A 13,266-nucleotide genomic window follows, 5' to 3' on the forward strand; every position below is an offset into this window, starting at 1 on the left:
TTGGCTAATCAGCCTCGGTGTCTCCGCCCCTACCAACCCCTGCCCCGAACTACCATTTGCTACTCTAAACGCCACTCAGTGGTGCCGCTGCTCAACTCCCCCACCTATCTCTCGTCTTCATGCCCACCTGCCAAGCCACTACCAGCTTCCCTTTGGGGTCCCAGCGCCAGTACGTGAGGTGTCGTCTTCTATTAATATAGTTACACGGAGGTGGAGGTGAAGGGTAGTGCCAATGGGACATGGGGGGATGGGGAACCAGGCTCCGCCCCCACCCACCTCCGCACACACACATGGTGAGACGCTGAAGAAGCACTGGCTCACAGATCTGGATGGTCACTCTAAACTAGGTCCGCCCTGGGCCTCTCCTGTCTTGCACGAAAACAACTGCGACTAGGGATTTTACTCTTTAGGGATATAAAAACAAGTCCTCTGCTTCCCAAGTCCTATTCACTAGTTAAAAATCCCATCTCTGTCCCAGTCACCTGGCCTGAATCTAGGAACAAAATAAACTAATATAAAAAGGAACTTGAAAGGGATAACTGTACCCAAGAACACAATAATTTTGCAGTACCGAGAACAGATCATTGACATTGAGGAAGTTAAAGAAACTCTAAATTCTTCCAGGTAAGTAACGAAGTGAAGATTGTCAAAAAGGTTGAAAATTCCTATTAAGGGGAGTGCGGAGCGATGATCCAAGGCAGAATCCCCACCCACCAACCACACTGATACTTTCCTTTAGTCAACTCCTTCCCCCCACCCTGCCCTCGCAGTTACTTCCACAATGAGCCACTGCTACTGATCCCAGTGAGTCGCATCCTTTAGAAGTTCAAGATCGGAGTGGGAAAAACATTTTAAAACCACAGTATTAATATTACATGGCGAACTTTAAGAGGCGCTGGGTCTATTTCCACCAGTATGGCTCTGGGCTTTCAATTATAAGGGGAAATATGAGAAAGGGCTGAAGGTGGTGGCTTCTCCTTCCCTTTCACACTGTTGGGGAGAACACCTAGGTTGCCAGCTATTTTCCAGAGTTTGAATAAAATTTATCTAGGCTGTATTATTTGCAATTAATACAGAAGAGACTGCCAAAAGTCTTCCCAAGGCAGTTTGTTGTATTAGTTGAAGGACCACGTACATGGTCAAGAACTATTTCTCCTTTACACTATTCAGGTCCCACATGATATGAAGCAAAAAGCTACCTAATGATAATTACATTTGACATTTTCATGATACCCTTCAATCAAAAATGTAAAAGAATTAAAAAATCACCAGGTAATTTTCCTATGAGAGAAATGTGTTATAATTAATTTGTAGGGGAAAGTATGTTTTTATAAAGCTTTTATTGTTCCTTAATACTCATCTTGATTATAAGCATCAGTTTATTCCTGATAAACCTGTGATCAAAATCATTATCTCCAATTTTCCCCTGTTTGAGTCCTGGGGTGCTGGTGTTATACGTACCTGGTATGGAAGGGAGAGGAACTTCCCACAGCCCCATCAGACCCTTGGATTCCCAAGCCTATGTACACTAGATGCCTTCAGGAATAGCATGGTCACCCCAGATGCCAGCCTCCTGACTGTGAAGCAGTCAAAAGTAAACCTCCACAGCACCCAAACATACTTTGTCTATATCTCAGGTGCAGGTGAAGCCTAAAGAGTCCAGTAATCAATGTGTCATGGCAACACATTCCTAAGCTCTGCTCCTCCCTGCTCTGGGTCACATTCCCTCTGGAATTAAGTGGCTGTGTAGGTCAGGCTTGTTTTAATACAACCTGTTATTATTTGTGTTCACCACTAAAATAAAAACAAAGAAAATTTATATAGACAAACATTCCATAGCATTTCCTTCTATGTAATGACATCATTTTATATAATCCGCAAAATCTTAATACGCACACAACTAAGCTGTAACTATAACGTGGGATTGTTCGTTCTATTTTCTGTTCTTTTCTCTTTTCAATAAACCTCTCAGACTTTATTTATCCAAATTGGTATTGGTTCCTTTGAAGGGGAGTTACAGTAACGTCTTGAGCACTAGAAACACCACTGGAATAAATGTATAGGCTTCCATTGTGTAATAGCATATTTAAAAATACCTGTCTCCATATTTACGGTTCCTGTGTGAGTGTGTGTTTGTTGAGGTGCCAGTGTAAAGTGCTGTTTGAATGGCCTCAGATCCTGAGTGCTGCCACTGGGTTGCAGCTTGCCAGTTAGTGTTGCTCCAGATATCTCTTCTGCAAAAACCCAGAGTTCCATTCAGTACTACATGCAAGAACAGACCCACAAACTCAGTCCCCATCCTGCATTCAAGCTCATGATGGCTTTTTCCCCCCAATTTACTCTAGCTTCAACCCTACCATGTCCCCTTGCCTTATACCCCACACAAGGTTCTCATCTAACCTCACCTGACCTGTACTTCTCTCCCTACTTCTGGCTATAAATAAATACATATTTGCAGAATGAATTGGTGAGCAAAAGGAAGGACCATGGGACACCCTGCCCACATATGACCAACTAGTATTCTCAAGCAACATATGTTTCCCAGAGGCCTGGGCTAGATAATATGAATAGCAAAAAGCACAAAAGCTTCATAGCCAGAGAGACCTAGGTTCAAAATCTGGCTCTACTACTAACTAGTTTGTATAAACTTTGGCATGTAATTGATCCTTTCCGAGCTTATTTCCTCATTGGTAAAATAGAGCTAATACCTACTTCATAGAGTTATAAAGGGTATTATGCATGCTAAATATCTGGAATAGCAGAGAAACACAATCGATGCAGTATGTTAGGATGACATCTATATGTAACTGTCCTCTCCCACATCCCTCCTTTATCTACACTGACAACTGGGAGTAGAGAGGTAAGAAAGAGACTCATTCTTCACTTTTCTGAACCTATGTCATCCATGTGCCACCATGTTTTCATAGCCTCTAAATTTGTCACTGAAGTTAATCCTTATCTGACTGACCACTTGGTTTCCCAATCCCAGAAGCACCCCACTCCCTCACTGGGAAAAGCTTGGGCAGTAATCTTGTTCTGGTCAAATGGTTGTTCTCTTGCACCATCGTCTCAAATAAATCCTCAACCTTCTTTGCCACATTATCTATTTCAACAGGAGAGAAATAAATGGGATCTCTTTCATTCCACACCTCCTATGTTCACAGCACTGTGCTGGGACTGTTGACTCCTGTCAGAGACTGAGAAGTACCTTTAAGATGCTACTGTGTGAAAGCCAAATACACAGAAAGCCCAATAAAAATTGCCTGGGGTGGCAGAGAAGATGATATCACAATGTAACTGAGCTGTTCAAACTAAGCCTCTATGTCTGCCTCTGATGCCTATCTGCCTCTGCTGGTTCTCAATTTTGTTTCATCTCTAGATTAGATTTCTCACTCCACTTGGAATGGTTTTAGGTGCTGCGCTTGAGCCCTCAACACTAGCGCTAAGACTATCTTCTAACTAGAGTCATCATAACCTTATTGAGGACTTCCTCTGAGCCAAGGATTGTGCCAGGTGCTTTATATAGATTTGGTTCCTAGATTATGGTTTAAACTTAACATACAAGTGAAAGCATCTGATACTGACCCAGCAGAGCCCTGACCTCTGACTGTGCTCAGCCCACTCATTCCAGGAGCTGACCTCAAGGGATTGTGTTACCCAAAAATATAAACTGGTTTATCAGTGAATCATTAAGTATATATTGAGCACCCACAATTTGTTCAGCCTGTACTAGGCACTATGGGAAATACCAAAGAAGTATTTGACATGATCTCAACCTCCAAAGAACTTAAAATATTTTAAGGGAGCAAAGATCAGCTCATGTTAAGTCATTAAAGATAAATAAAAAACATTGCAGAGTCCAGGTCTCAACTATGCACAATGGACTCGCCAACATTTTAAGAAGAGCCTGCCTCAAAAGGCTGCCTCAAAAGGTTGTACCCTCTCAAATACTGTTGGTAGAAGAATAAATTGGTAAAATCTTTCAGTAGGGCTATTCGGTAGTATCTCTTAATGTTTTTACATTACATAACCATTGATCCAACCATCCTACTTCTATCTAGAAATACTACCACAAATGTTCAGAGACATGTTCAAGATGTTCACTATAACATTGCTTGCCATTGCAAAAGTTATTAAACAAAAAGTTCTTTAATTATTGCATATTCATATAGTGCAGCACTATGCAGCTATTAAAAGCAATGAGATATAAGGAGGGGTTAGGTAGATGGTTAAAAGGGGTCAAATATAGAGGGTAAGGGAAGATGAAGTTGGTAAATGGGATCAAATATATGGTAGCTGAAGGAAACTGGACTTTGGGTGGTAAACACACAATAGAATATACAGATGTCAAATTATAATGTACAAAATTATATAATTGTATTAACCAATGTTACCCCAATAAACTTTAAAAAAGTCAAAAATAGTAATGAAATATAGTATATATACACAAAAGAGCAGATCTTCGCTTTTCTGCCTGCATGCATATTTTAATAAAAATTTACATTAAAAGTTAAGTATGTGCTGACATGCAAATATAACTCAATATATATTAAGCAAAAAGTAAATTATCTAAACATTTATAAAATACAACTTTATAAAATTTTAAAAAACTAATTTTGAGTGTGATCTTATATGTGCATATTTTAAAAGTCTGGAAGGATATTTACCAAACAATGATTATCTTTGGGGAGTGGGGGTGATGAACAAACTTTTGAGTTTTATTTTATACACTTACTTAATGTCTATATTAGTTACAAGGAGAATTATTAATTTTAGGACTTAAAAATAAAGATTTAAAAAATTATTATTATAAAGATTTAAAAAATTATTATAGCTCTATACCTCTTGCTCAATATGGTAGAATGACCACATGCATTTATCTCCTTTCCTTCCTAAAGATACCATTAGAATTATAGTAAAGGGATTTAAAAAGTATAAGCCAACAACAAAGGAGAGAACCCTGACATCAGATGACAATATATTTCACTAATGTTGGGAAGATAGAAATTGGAGGGAAGGGTGTCGACTGAACACACACAAAGACAAAGACCAATTTTTGAGCTGACTCAACCCCAGAAAACACCATAGAAAACACAGGAGAACTCCAGAAAAAAAGGAAGTCAGCAAAAGAGAAGGTATGATTAAGAGGTAGGAAAATTGAGGATATGATGAAGGCGAAAATAAACCAAAAAGGGGCAACAAACAAATGCCAGGAAAAACAAAAGCTGTACAAGAAGTCCATGGATCAAATATGAAGAATTGGTTCAAATTAACACAGGAAATGAGCCTCAAGAACAGAATTTATTCTGAGCAATAGATGAAATTATAAAGAAGCTGGAAGATAGCAGAGATATGGTAAAGAAGGAATATGTTTAGTCTACCCACAGCCAAAAAAAGAAAAAAACAATCAGAAATTCAAGGAAAATACTAAACTGTTAAAAAATGCCATTTTTCAATAATGAAGGCAACTAGAATTTGGGCTAATGCAGGTCTCCAGCCCCCAGGCTGCAGACCAACACTGGTCCATAGCCTGAGGTGAGTGGTGGGAAAGCAAGTGAATCAGGCCGCACAGCAGGAGGTGAGTGGTGGGAAAGCAAGTGAAGCTTCATCTGTATTTGTAGCCACTCCCCAGTGCCAGCATCACTGCCTCAGCTCCACTTCAGATCATCAGGCATTAGATTCTCATAGGAGCACCAGTCCCTGGTGCCAAAAAGGTTGGAGACTCCCCCTTGGTCACTCTGCACCAGCCTCAGTGGCCTCCTTGCTTTTCCTTGAACAAACTGGACATGTTCTTTCACAGGCCCTTTGTACCAGCTGTTCTTCCTGCTTAGAATGATCTTTCCTCAGATATTTGCATGGCTTGTTCTATCACCTCCTTCAAGTCCTTATTCAAATGTCTTCTCAGAGAGGTTTGCCCTAGCTAAAATATTTTAAATTGCAGCTCCCACCCAGAACTCCCTATCTCCTTTCTCTGCTTTATTGTTTTCTCCATAGCACTTACTGTCTTATAACATACTATATATTTTAATTATTTATCATGTTTATTGTTGCTCTCCCCACCAGAATGTAAACTCAATAAGAGTGGGGATTTTCATGTTTTGTTCACTGCTGTATGCCCAATGCTGAGAACAGTGACTAGCACATAATAGGTGGTTGTTATGGGCTGAATCACTTTCTCCCAAAATTCATATGTTGATATCCCAATCCCCAGTACCTAAGAATGTAACCATATTTGAAGATAAGACCTTTAAAGGGGTGATTAAGTTAAAATGAAGCCATTGGGATGGGGCCCTAATCTAGTATGACTAGTTTCCTTATAAGAAGAGGAAGAGACACCAAGGGTGTGCATGTGCAGAGGGACAACCATGTGAAAAGATAGAGAGAAGGTGGTCATCTGCAAGTCAAGGAAGGAGGCCTGGAATGCCTTTTCTGCACCTGTGGGCCAAGGTTTCTCCCTTCTGTCATTTACACAGCACCTCTCTGATGAAATCTTCTCCAACTCCTTAGAAAAGAGTGAAGAATTTCTCACTGATTCCAACTTACATAGAAACAGAACCCCCTTCTTGCTCAACAACCTACCAAAAGCATCCACTTTTTCACATATACAACTGTTAAGTAGATCTGTTAGGTGTTTCGATTGCTGCGTATTTGTGATAAATATGTTTATGTTGGTGTTATGTTCCGTTAGAAGTGGTTTGGACAAATGTCTGGTGATCTATTTGGGGAATATGGTTTCCAAAGAGGGGTGTGAGAAGAAGCTAGGGCAGTCATTATTCCATGCTACTTCTCAGAGCATTAGTTTTTGCCTCAAAGAGCAACATTTTCATGCTGCCAGATACTGAGAGCACGCTAGGGAAAGGGGAAAGATCCTGTTCCAGAATAAACGCACTGTAGAATATCTCTAGAAGGAAACACAAGAGACTGATAACAGTGGTTGCTTTCAGGGATAAAACTGGAGAACTTGGAGATAAGGGAGGGAGAGACCTAATTTTTACTATATATCCTTTTATAACTGGATTGTTGCTTCATGTACATATCTTAGCTTTATAAAAATATTAATTTTACATCAGTATACTGTACAAAACTATAATATTTGGATCCCTCTACCCAGCTACAAATGGATGTAAAATTATTATGTTTTCTATATTTGAAAGTGAGGAATTAAATTTATATTCTGGAAATATGTTAGACTCCGAATCCCATAGTTAGGAAAAAAGTAAAAAGAAATTAATGTATGCAATGATATGTTCCTTGTTGATATGATTTTCTTTAAATACACAGAAATAAGCAGAAGAAAACTGATCTAAACTAGAATGTCCATATACCTCACTAAAGCAACAATTTTAAGAATAACTGGAGGTCTGAAAAAATACAGTGACAAAATTTTGATTACATTTTAATACAATATATATTCATTTAACCAGGAATTTTAAGTTCTCTGTGTTATAGATGACAAGAGAAGACCATTCTATCCAGGAATAAATAGTTCCCTGCCTCGTTTTAATTTGGATATAATAATGATAAATCTCTTGGGATGAAAGAATATTTTATTGAGAACTCCATTTCCTCAAAATTGCCCTATGGCCTCAGCGACTGTAATACCAAATATCACAAGTCAAAACAAAACAAAATAAAACAAACAAAACTAAACAAAACATGGAAATGTCCCTTGTCTAAACTGAGCCTCTAGTATACTTCTTTTTTATATAACCTCTTAGGCCCTTCTGAACTTGAGAATGTCTACCAGACTTCTAGCCACCCAAGGTAAATAGTCCTCATTCTAATGTCTCTTCCCCTCGAAACTCCAGGAAATTGACTTTCATTCCCATTGATAAATCTCACTCTACTGGCATCTCTCATCACATCTTGCTTCTAATCTCTGAATTCATTTGTATGGAAAGTAAGCTGATGACTAATTTTTAAAAGATGATGTAAATATGTTTATAAAAAAGAATGTGCTTCTTAACCTCTTTCCTAAATAGGAAAGGAATTAGGCTAGCCAAATCAGTTAAACTAGGCTATCTATCGACCTGGAGCTATTCAGTATACCTCTGTCCCTCTACTCATTGTGCTTCTGTTATGGGTTACATAATATCCCATCTGTTATTATATGTATCTGTAGAAATTTAAACTCTGTTATTCTGAAATAAAAAAAAAAAGTCATCTTTACAGGCTTACAAAGTATGTTCCTATCTGATAACAGCTTTATTGGTTATGTATGTACACTGATATATTCATCTGCTCTGGCTGCCATAACAAAATACCATCGACTGGGTGGCTTAAACAACAAAAATGTATTTTCTCACAGTTCTGGAGGCTAGAAGTTCCAGATAAAGGTGCCAGCCAATTCAGTCCCTGGTGCAAGCTCTCTTCCTGGCTTGCATATGGCCACCTTCTGGTAGCATCCTCACATGGCATGCAGAGATACAGCAAGATCTCTGGTGTCTCTTCCTCTTCTTTTAAGGACACCAGTCTTATCACTTTAGGGCCCAACCCTTATGACCTCACTTAACCTTTATTACCACCTTATAGACTTTATCTCCAAATAGTCGCAGTGGGGATCAGGGCTTCAACATATAAAGTTGTTGGGAAGGGGACGCAATTCAGTCCATAACAGCTGGCTTAATACTGTTTTAGTAGAGAGCATGTATCTATCCACGTATATACAAACCTTTAGAACTGGCCAAGAGGTGAAGTGAACAGGTTGTTTTGGAATTGTTGGGGATGGTGCACTGAATGCGTTTGGGAAAGGAGGAATAGAACGTTAGGGAAGAATGGAGAAGGAAGAGCAGCAGCACCCTATACTGGCAGTTTTTAAACAGGAGAGTGTTGAATTGCTAGTAAAGTATTGCATCAAAGGAAACAAATTCCACAGGATTGAATAGACTGCTTTGAATCCCCACTCATCTCAATAATCAATGGTGTAAAGTGATTTTCCCTGCTTGGCAGGCTGAAATATGAACATTGGCCTAACCTGTCCCATTCTGACTGCAGGCTCACAGGAGCATGGCAACTATGTCCCTTTATCTCACTCTACAGTATTGTTGGGCAAAGCTTTTGATGGTGATGATTATAGAGAAAATGGATATAAATGGCTACTGACAGGCTTCATTGTAACAACTTTTAGAACCTCATATCCTTAAACAAGAGGTAATCACATGTCTAAAGTCTCTTTGCCTCTCACTTATTTTGTTTAAATGCTATTCTCATTTATTCTCCATTTCCCCACCCCACCCCCGGGTGTGCATTAGTTACTATGGAAACATTGGGATACCATAGTTTGAGCATATCAACATTTCCAAATTCTATTAGGGTATGAAGTCAATTTTATCAAGGTATTGGGGAGGGAGTTGTTGCTAAGGATTATAAATGAATGTAAGACAAAATGAAATGTATATCACTGCTAGATAAACACAAGCCTCACTTAGCACCACAGAGGGGTAAATCTCATCTCATATGCCCACTCCGTGTATCAGAATCCTGACTATAGTTACCAATAAGGTTGTCTTAATGTGTTCGTGCTACCACAACAAAATCCATAAACTGGGGGGCTTATAAATGACAAACAGTTATTTCTCATAGTTCTGGAGGCTGGGAAATCCAAGGTCAATGATGTCAGCATGTTTGGTGTCTGGAGAGAAACTCCTCCCTATAAAGCCAACATCTTTCCAGTGTGTCTTCACATGGCAGAGGGTAAGAAACTCTCTGAGGTCTCTTGCATAAGGGCACTAATACAATTCATGAGGGCTCCGCTCTCATGATATAAATCTCCATCCCTTAATATCATTGCCTTGGGGGTTAGGTTTCAACATTCAAATTGAGGGAGACACAAACATTCAATCTATAGCAGAGGTCTACTAAGTCAAGGCATTTAATTGTAACAACATCAGCATTGGTTCTTTTCCTTTTTTTCTGTAATTATTATTTATAAACAATTTTTAATTTGTTTCCTTTCCACTTTAACCTAAGAGTTTTTAGATGAGTCATTTTAAATTTCCAAGTGGCCAGATTTTTTCCCTATGGTTCTATTGTTAATTTCTTTTTAAAATTTTTATCGTGGTAAGAATCTTAGTCCACGTGTGTGTACCTATGATACATCTCAACCACAATGTACCACATACAATTAAAACTGAATTTACCATCTTCTCTCTTGAATTAGATACTCCACATTGTTTACCTCAGTCATAATACCACATCAACCAATCACTCAAGCTAGAAATCTGCAAATCACCTTTGCCTCCTCCCTCTCTCTTATTCACTAAATAAATCAATCACCAAACCCTGCAAGCTTTGCCTCCTAAGAGATGAGGATTAAGTTCACTTCAAACACTCTCACCTCTCATCCATCTCTTCCAATATAGTTTTAACATTATTTTTATGTTCTCTAACGGTTATCTTTTTCACTTAAGTAACATGCATAAACTTATATTTCTTATTTGATCAGCCATAGGGAGTTTCTCCTAACCGCCCACTTCATAAGATGAAGACATTAGTGTCCTATATTTCCCTCTACCTCTTCTCACCCCTACCTCCCAACCTATGTCCATTTTCCTCATCTCTATGTTCACACTTGTCAAAACCATCTTATTGAGCATTCTATCTTGTCTCCCTGTTTCAACTCTTGCCTCCTCTTAAGTCTCCAAACGATAGCCAGAGTGACCTTTTAAGTATAAATCAATTTCTGTTTCTGTCAATGGCAGACTAACCTGTTTCATACTAACCATCCCATTTAGAACAACTATAAAAGATATTCAACATATTAAAATATATACATTTGTTCACATTGAAGGGCCACCAAGGCAGCAAGGAATCGAGAGATCAAGATTGTAGAGAATCTAGAGTGAGATGAGCCAGACATCTCTGGTGACTTTTTTGCTATGAAGGTATTTGCCAGTTTGAAAGCCATAGATTGAGAAGCTAAGAACCTGAGCAGAAAATAGTGCAGAAAATAGTGGCTGAGAATCTGAGAAGTTGAGCAGAGCTTTCAGAAATCTCATGGAACTGAGAGGGGGGAAATTGAGTTGAATTCATGTGAAGGAGAAGGAGCCCTTATAAACACCACAGAATTTCAGCTGAATCTCCCAAAGGGCCATAACCCAGGAGTAAGAGAGAATAAGAAACAGATCATCCCTCATAAAGACTGAAGTCCAGTCTCAATTTCTATTTAGATTAAGGTGATCTATCTCTGCCTCAAGTGCATGCCAGAGTAAAAAATAAATTCTCTCTGGAGGAAGACAGCATCAGAAAGCACCTCAAATTATCTCTTCGACTTTTTATACGGTATCTAGTAGTCAATCACTAATAATAAAGCATGAAAAAAGACAACCACTGACTGAAAATCAAGAGAAAAATAGACAATAGATACAGACCCACAGAAGATCCAGATATTAGAGCTCTCAGACATAGACTTTTAAATAATTATAATTAATATATTCATGAAATTAATGACATAATGGAGAATTACAACTATAGAAGATTGGTTACATATAGGAGGATTATATTAAGAAAAATGGGAGCCAGGTTTCTCATTATTAATCCACTGAGAGGGTCTGAGAGCAGCTATACCCTTGTCTTAGCTCAGGCTGCTATAACAAAATGCCATTGACTTGGTGGCTAAAACAGAAATTTATTTCTCACAGTTCTGAAGGCTAGGAATCTGAGATCAGGGTGCAAGCATGGTTGCATTCTAGTGAGAGGTCTCTTTCTGGTATGCAGACAGCCACCTCATATGGTAGAGAGAGCTCTAGTCTCTTTCTCTTCTTGCAAGGGCACTAATCCCACCATTGGAGCCCCATCCTTATGAACTTATCTAAACCTAATAATCTCTCGAAGGTTCCATCTCAAAATACCATCTCACTGGGGATTAGGGGTTCAACATATGAATATTGTAGAGATACAAACATTCAGTCCATACCAACCCTAATAACAATGAACACACTTAGTACCCAGATCATGGTTTCTAAATACCTTTCTTTTCTAAAAGGAACCAGGGATCCTTGGAAAAAAAGCTAATTCTAGGACTGTGGCACAGAAAGTATAAAATGAGCATGAAAATTCTTTTTGTCCCTAAAAGTGAAGAAGCTCTCAAAGAATAATGGGGGAAATGTCAAAAGGACACAGAAGCCAGCCTCATAAGACTCCCACTGGCTAAATTTGAACATCACAGTAAATAATAGCAATAGATTAAAACCCATTGAATAAAGTAAGAAGTCATGAGTCCATACTGGTAGGAATGAATGAATGAATGAGAAGTTTGATGAAGAACTGCACAAAATACTGATTCAGATATACCTCCCCACAAAATACTCATTAATTGCAAAGGGAAAAGGAATAACCTTACAGTAGAGAAGACTGGAAGACACCAACTTAATTCAATGAAAGAACAAAACGTCACTTCTGTGGTATTTCTGTCAAAATCTTATAAACTAAATATTATGAGGAAACATCAGATAAACCTATGTTGTGGGACATTTTACAAAATAACTGGCCTGTAATCTTCAAGTGTCAAAGCCATGGAAGTCAAGGAAAGACAGAGTAACTGTTGCAGATCAAAGGATACTAAATAGACATGACAACCAAAAGCAATTCTTGGTTCTGAAATGAATTCTTTGGCTATAAAGGACATTATTTGCAAAATTCACAAAACTTGAATGAGATTTGAGTATTGGATAATAGAGATTTATCAATATTAATTTGCTGATTTAATGGTTATATGGCAATTTTGTAAGAGAATGCCCTTTGTTTTTTTAGGAAATACACATGGAAATGTTTTGAAATGATAGAGCATCACATCAGTGACTTACTCATAAATGTTCAGGGAAAAAGTTCTTTGTACTATAGTTAAAATTTCTGTAGGTTTGAGATTGTTTCAAGATTTTTAAAGGTCTTATGAAGTTTTAAAAACACGATGAATTAAAATACCTGGCATTAACAGCACATGACAGCAACTCAATTTACAAGGGAATAAATTGAGTTAAAGTGTTAAAAGATCCCTACATTAAGAAGTGGTAAAAGCACTAATTGAAATTAGGTTTTAGTCAAGAATACATATTGTAATTTTTAGGTTAACAACTAAAAGAATAATAAAAGAATGTATTACTAGTAAACTAAAAGATGGAAAATAGAATTAAAAAAATACATCATATTTGTCTACAGCCATGCCACCCTGAACAAGCCTGATCCCATCTGATCTCAGAAGCTAAGCAGGGTCGGGCCTGGTTAGTACTTGGAAGGGAGACCACCTAGGAAGACCAGGTGCTGTAGGCA

The 13,266-nt window shown here is 38.2% G+C and overlaps 1 non-coding gene across 1 annotated transcript; it reads left to right on the forward strand.

The window, feature by feature from the left end:
• Window positions 1-13,147: 13,147 nt before the first annotated feature.
• Window positions 13,148-13,266, forward strand: LOC112480260. Its single transcript, XR_003046525.1, has one exon. It is a non-coding gene; the product is annotated as a 5S ribosomal RNA (ribosomal RNA).

This window comes from Pteropus alecto, unplaced genomic scaffold (assembly GCF_000325575.1).
Source record: "Pteropus alecto unplaced genomic scaffold, ASM32557v1 scaffold145, whole genome shotgun sequence".
In the NCBI taxonomy this organism is placed as follows: domain Eukaryota; kingdom Metazoa; phylum Chordata; class Mammalia; order Chiroptera; family Pteropodidae; genus Pteropus; species Pteropus alecto.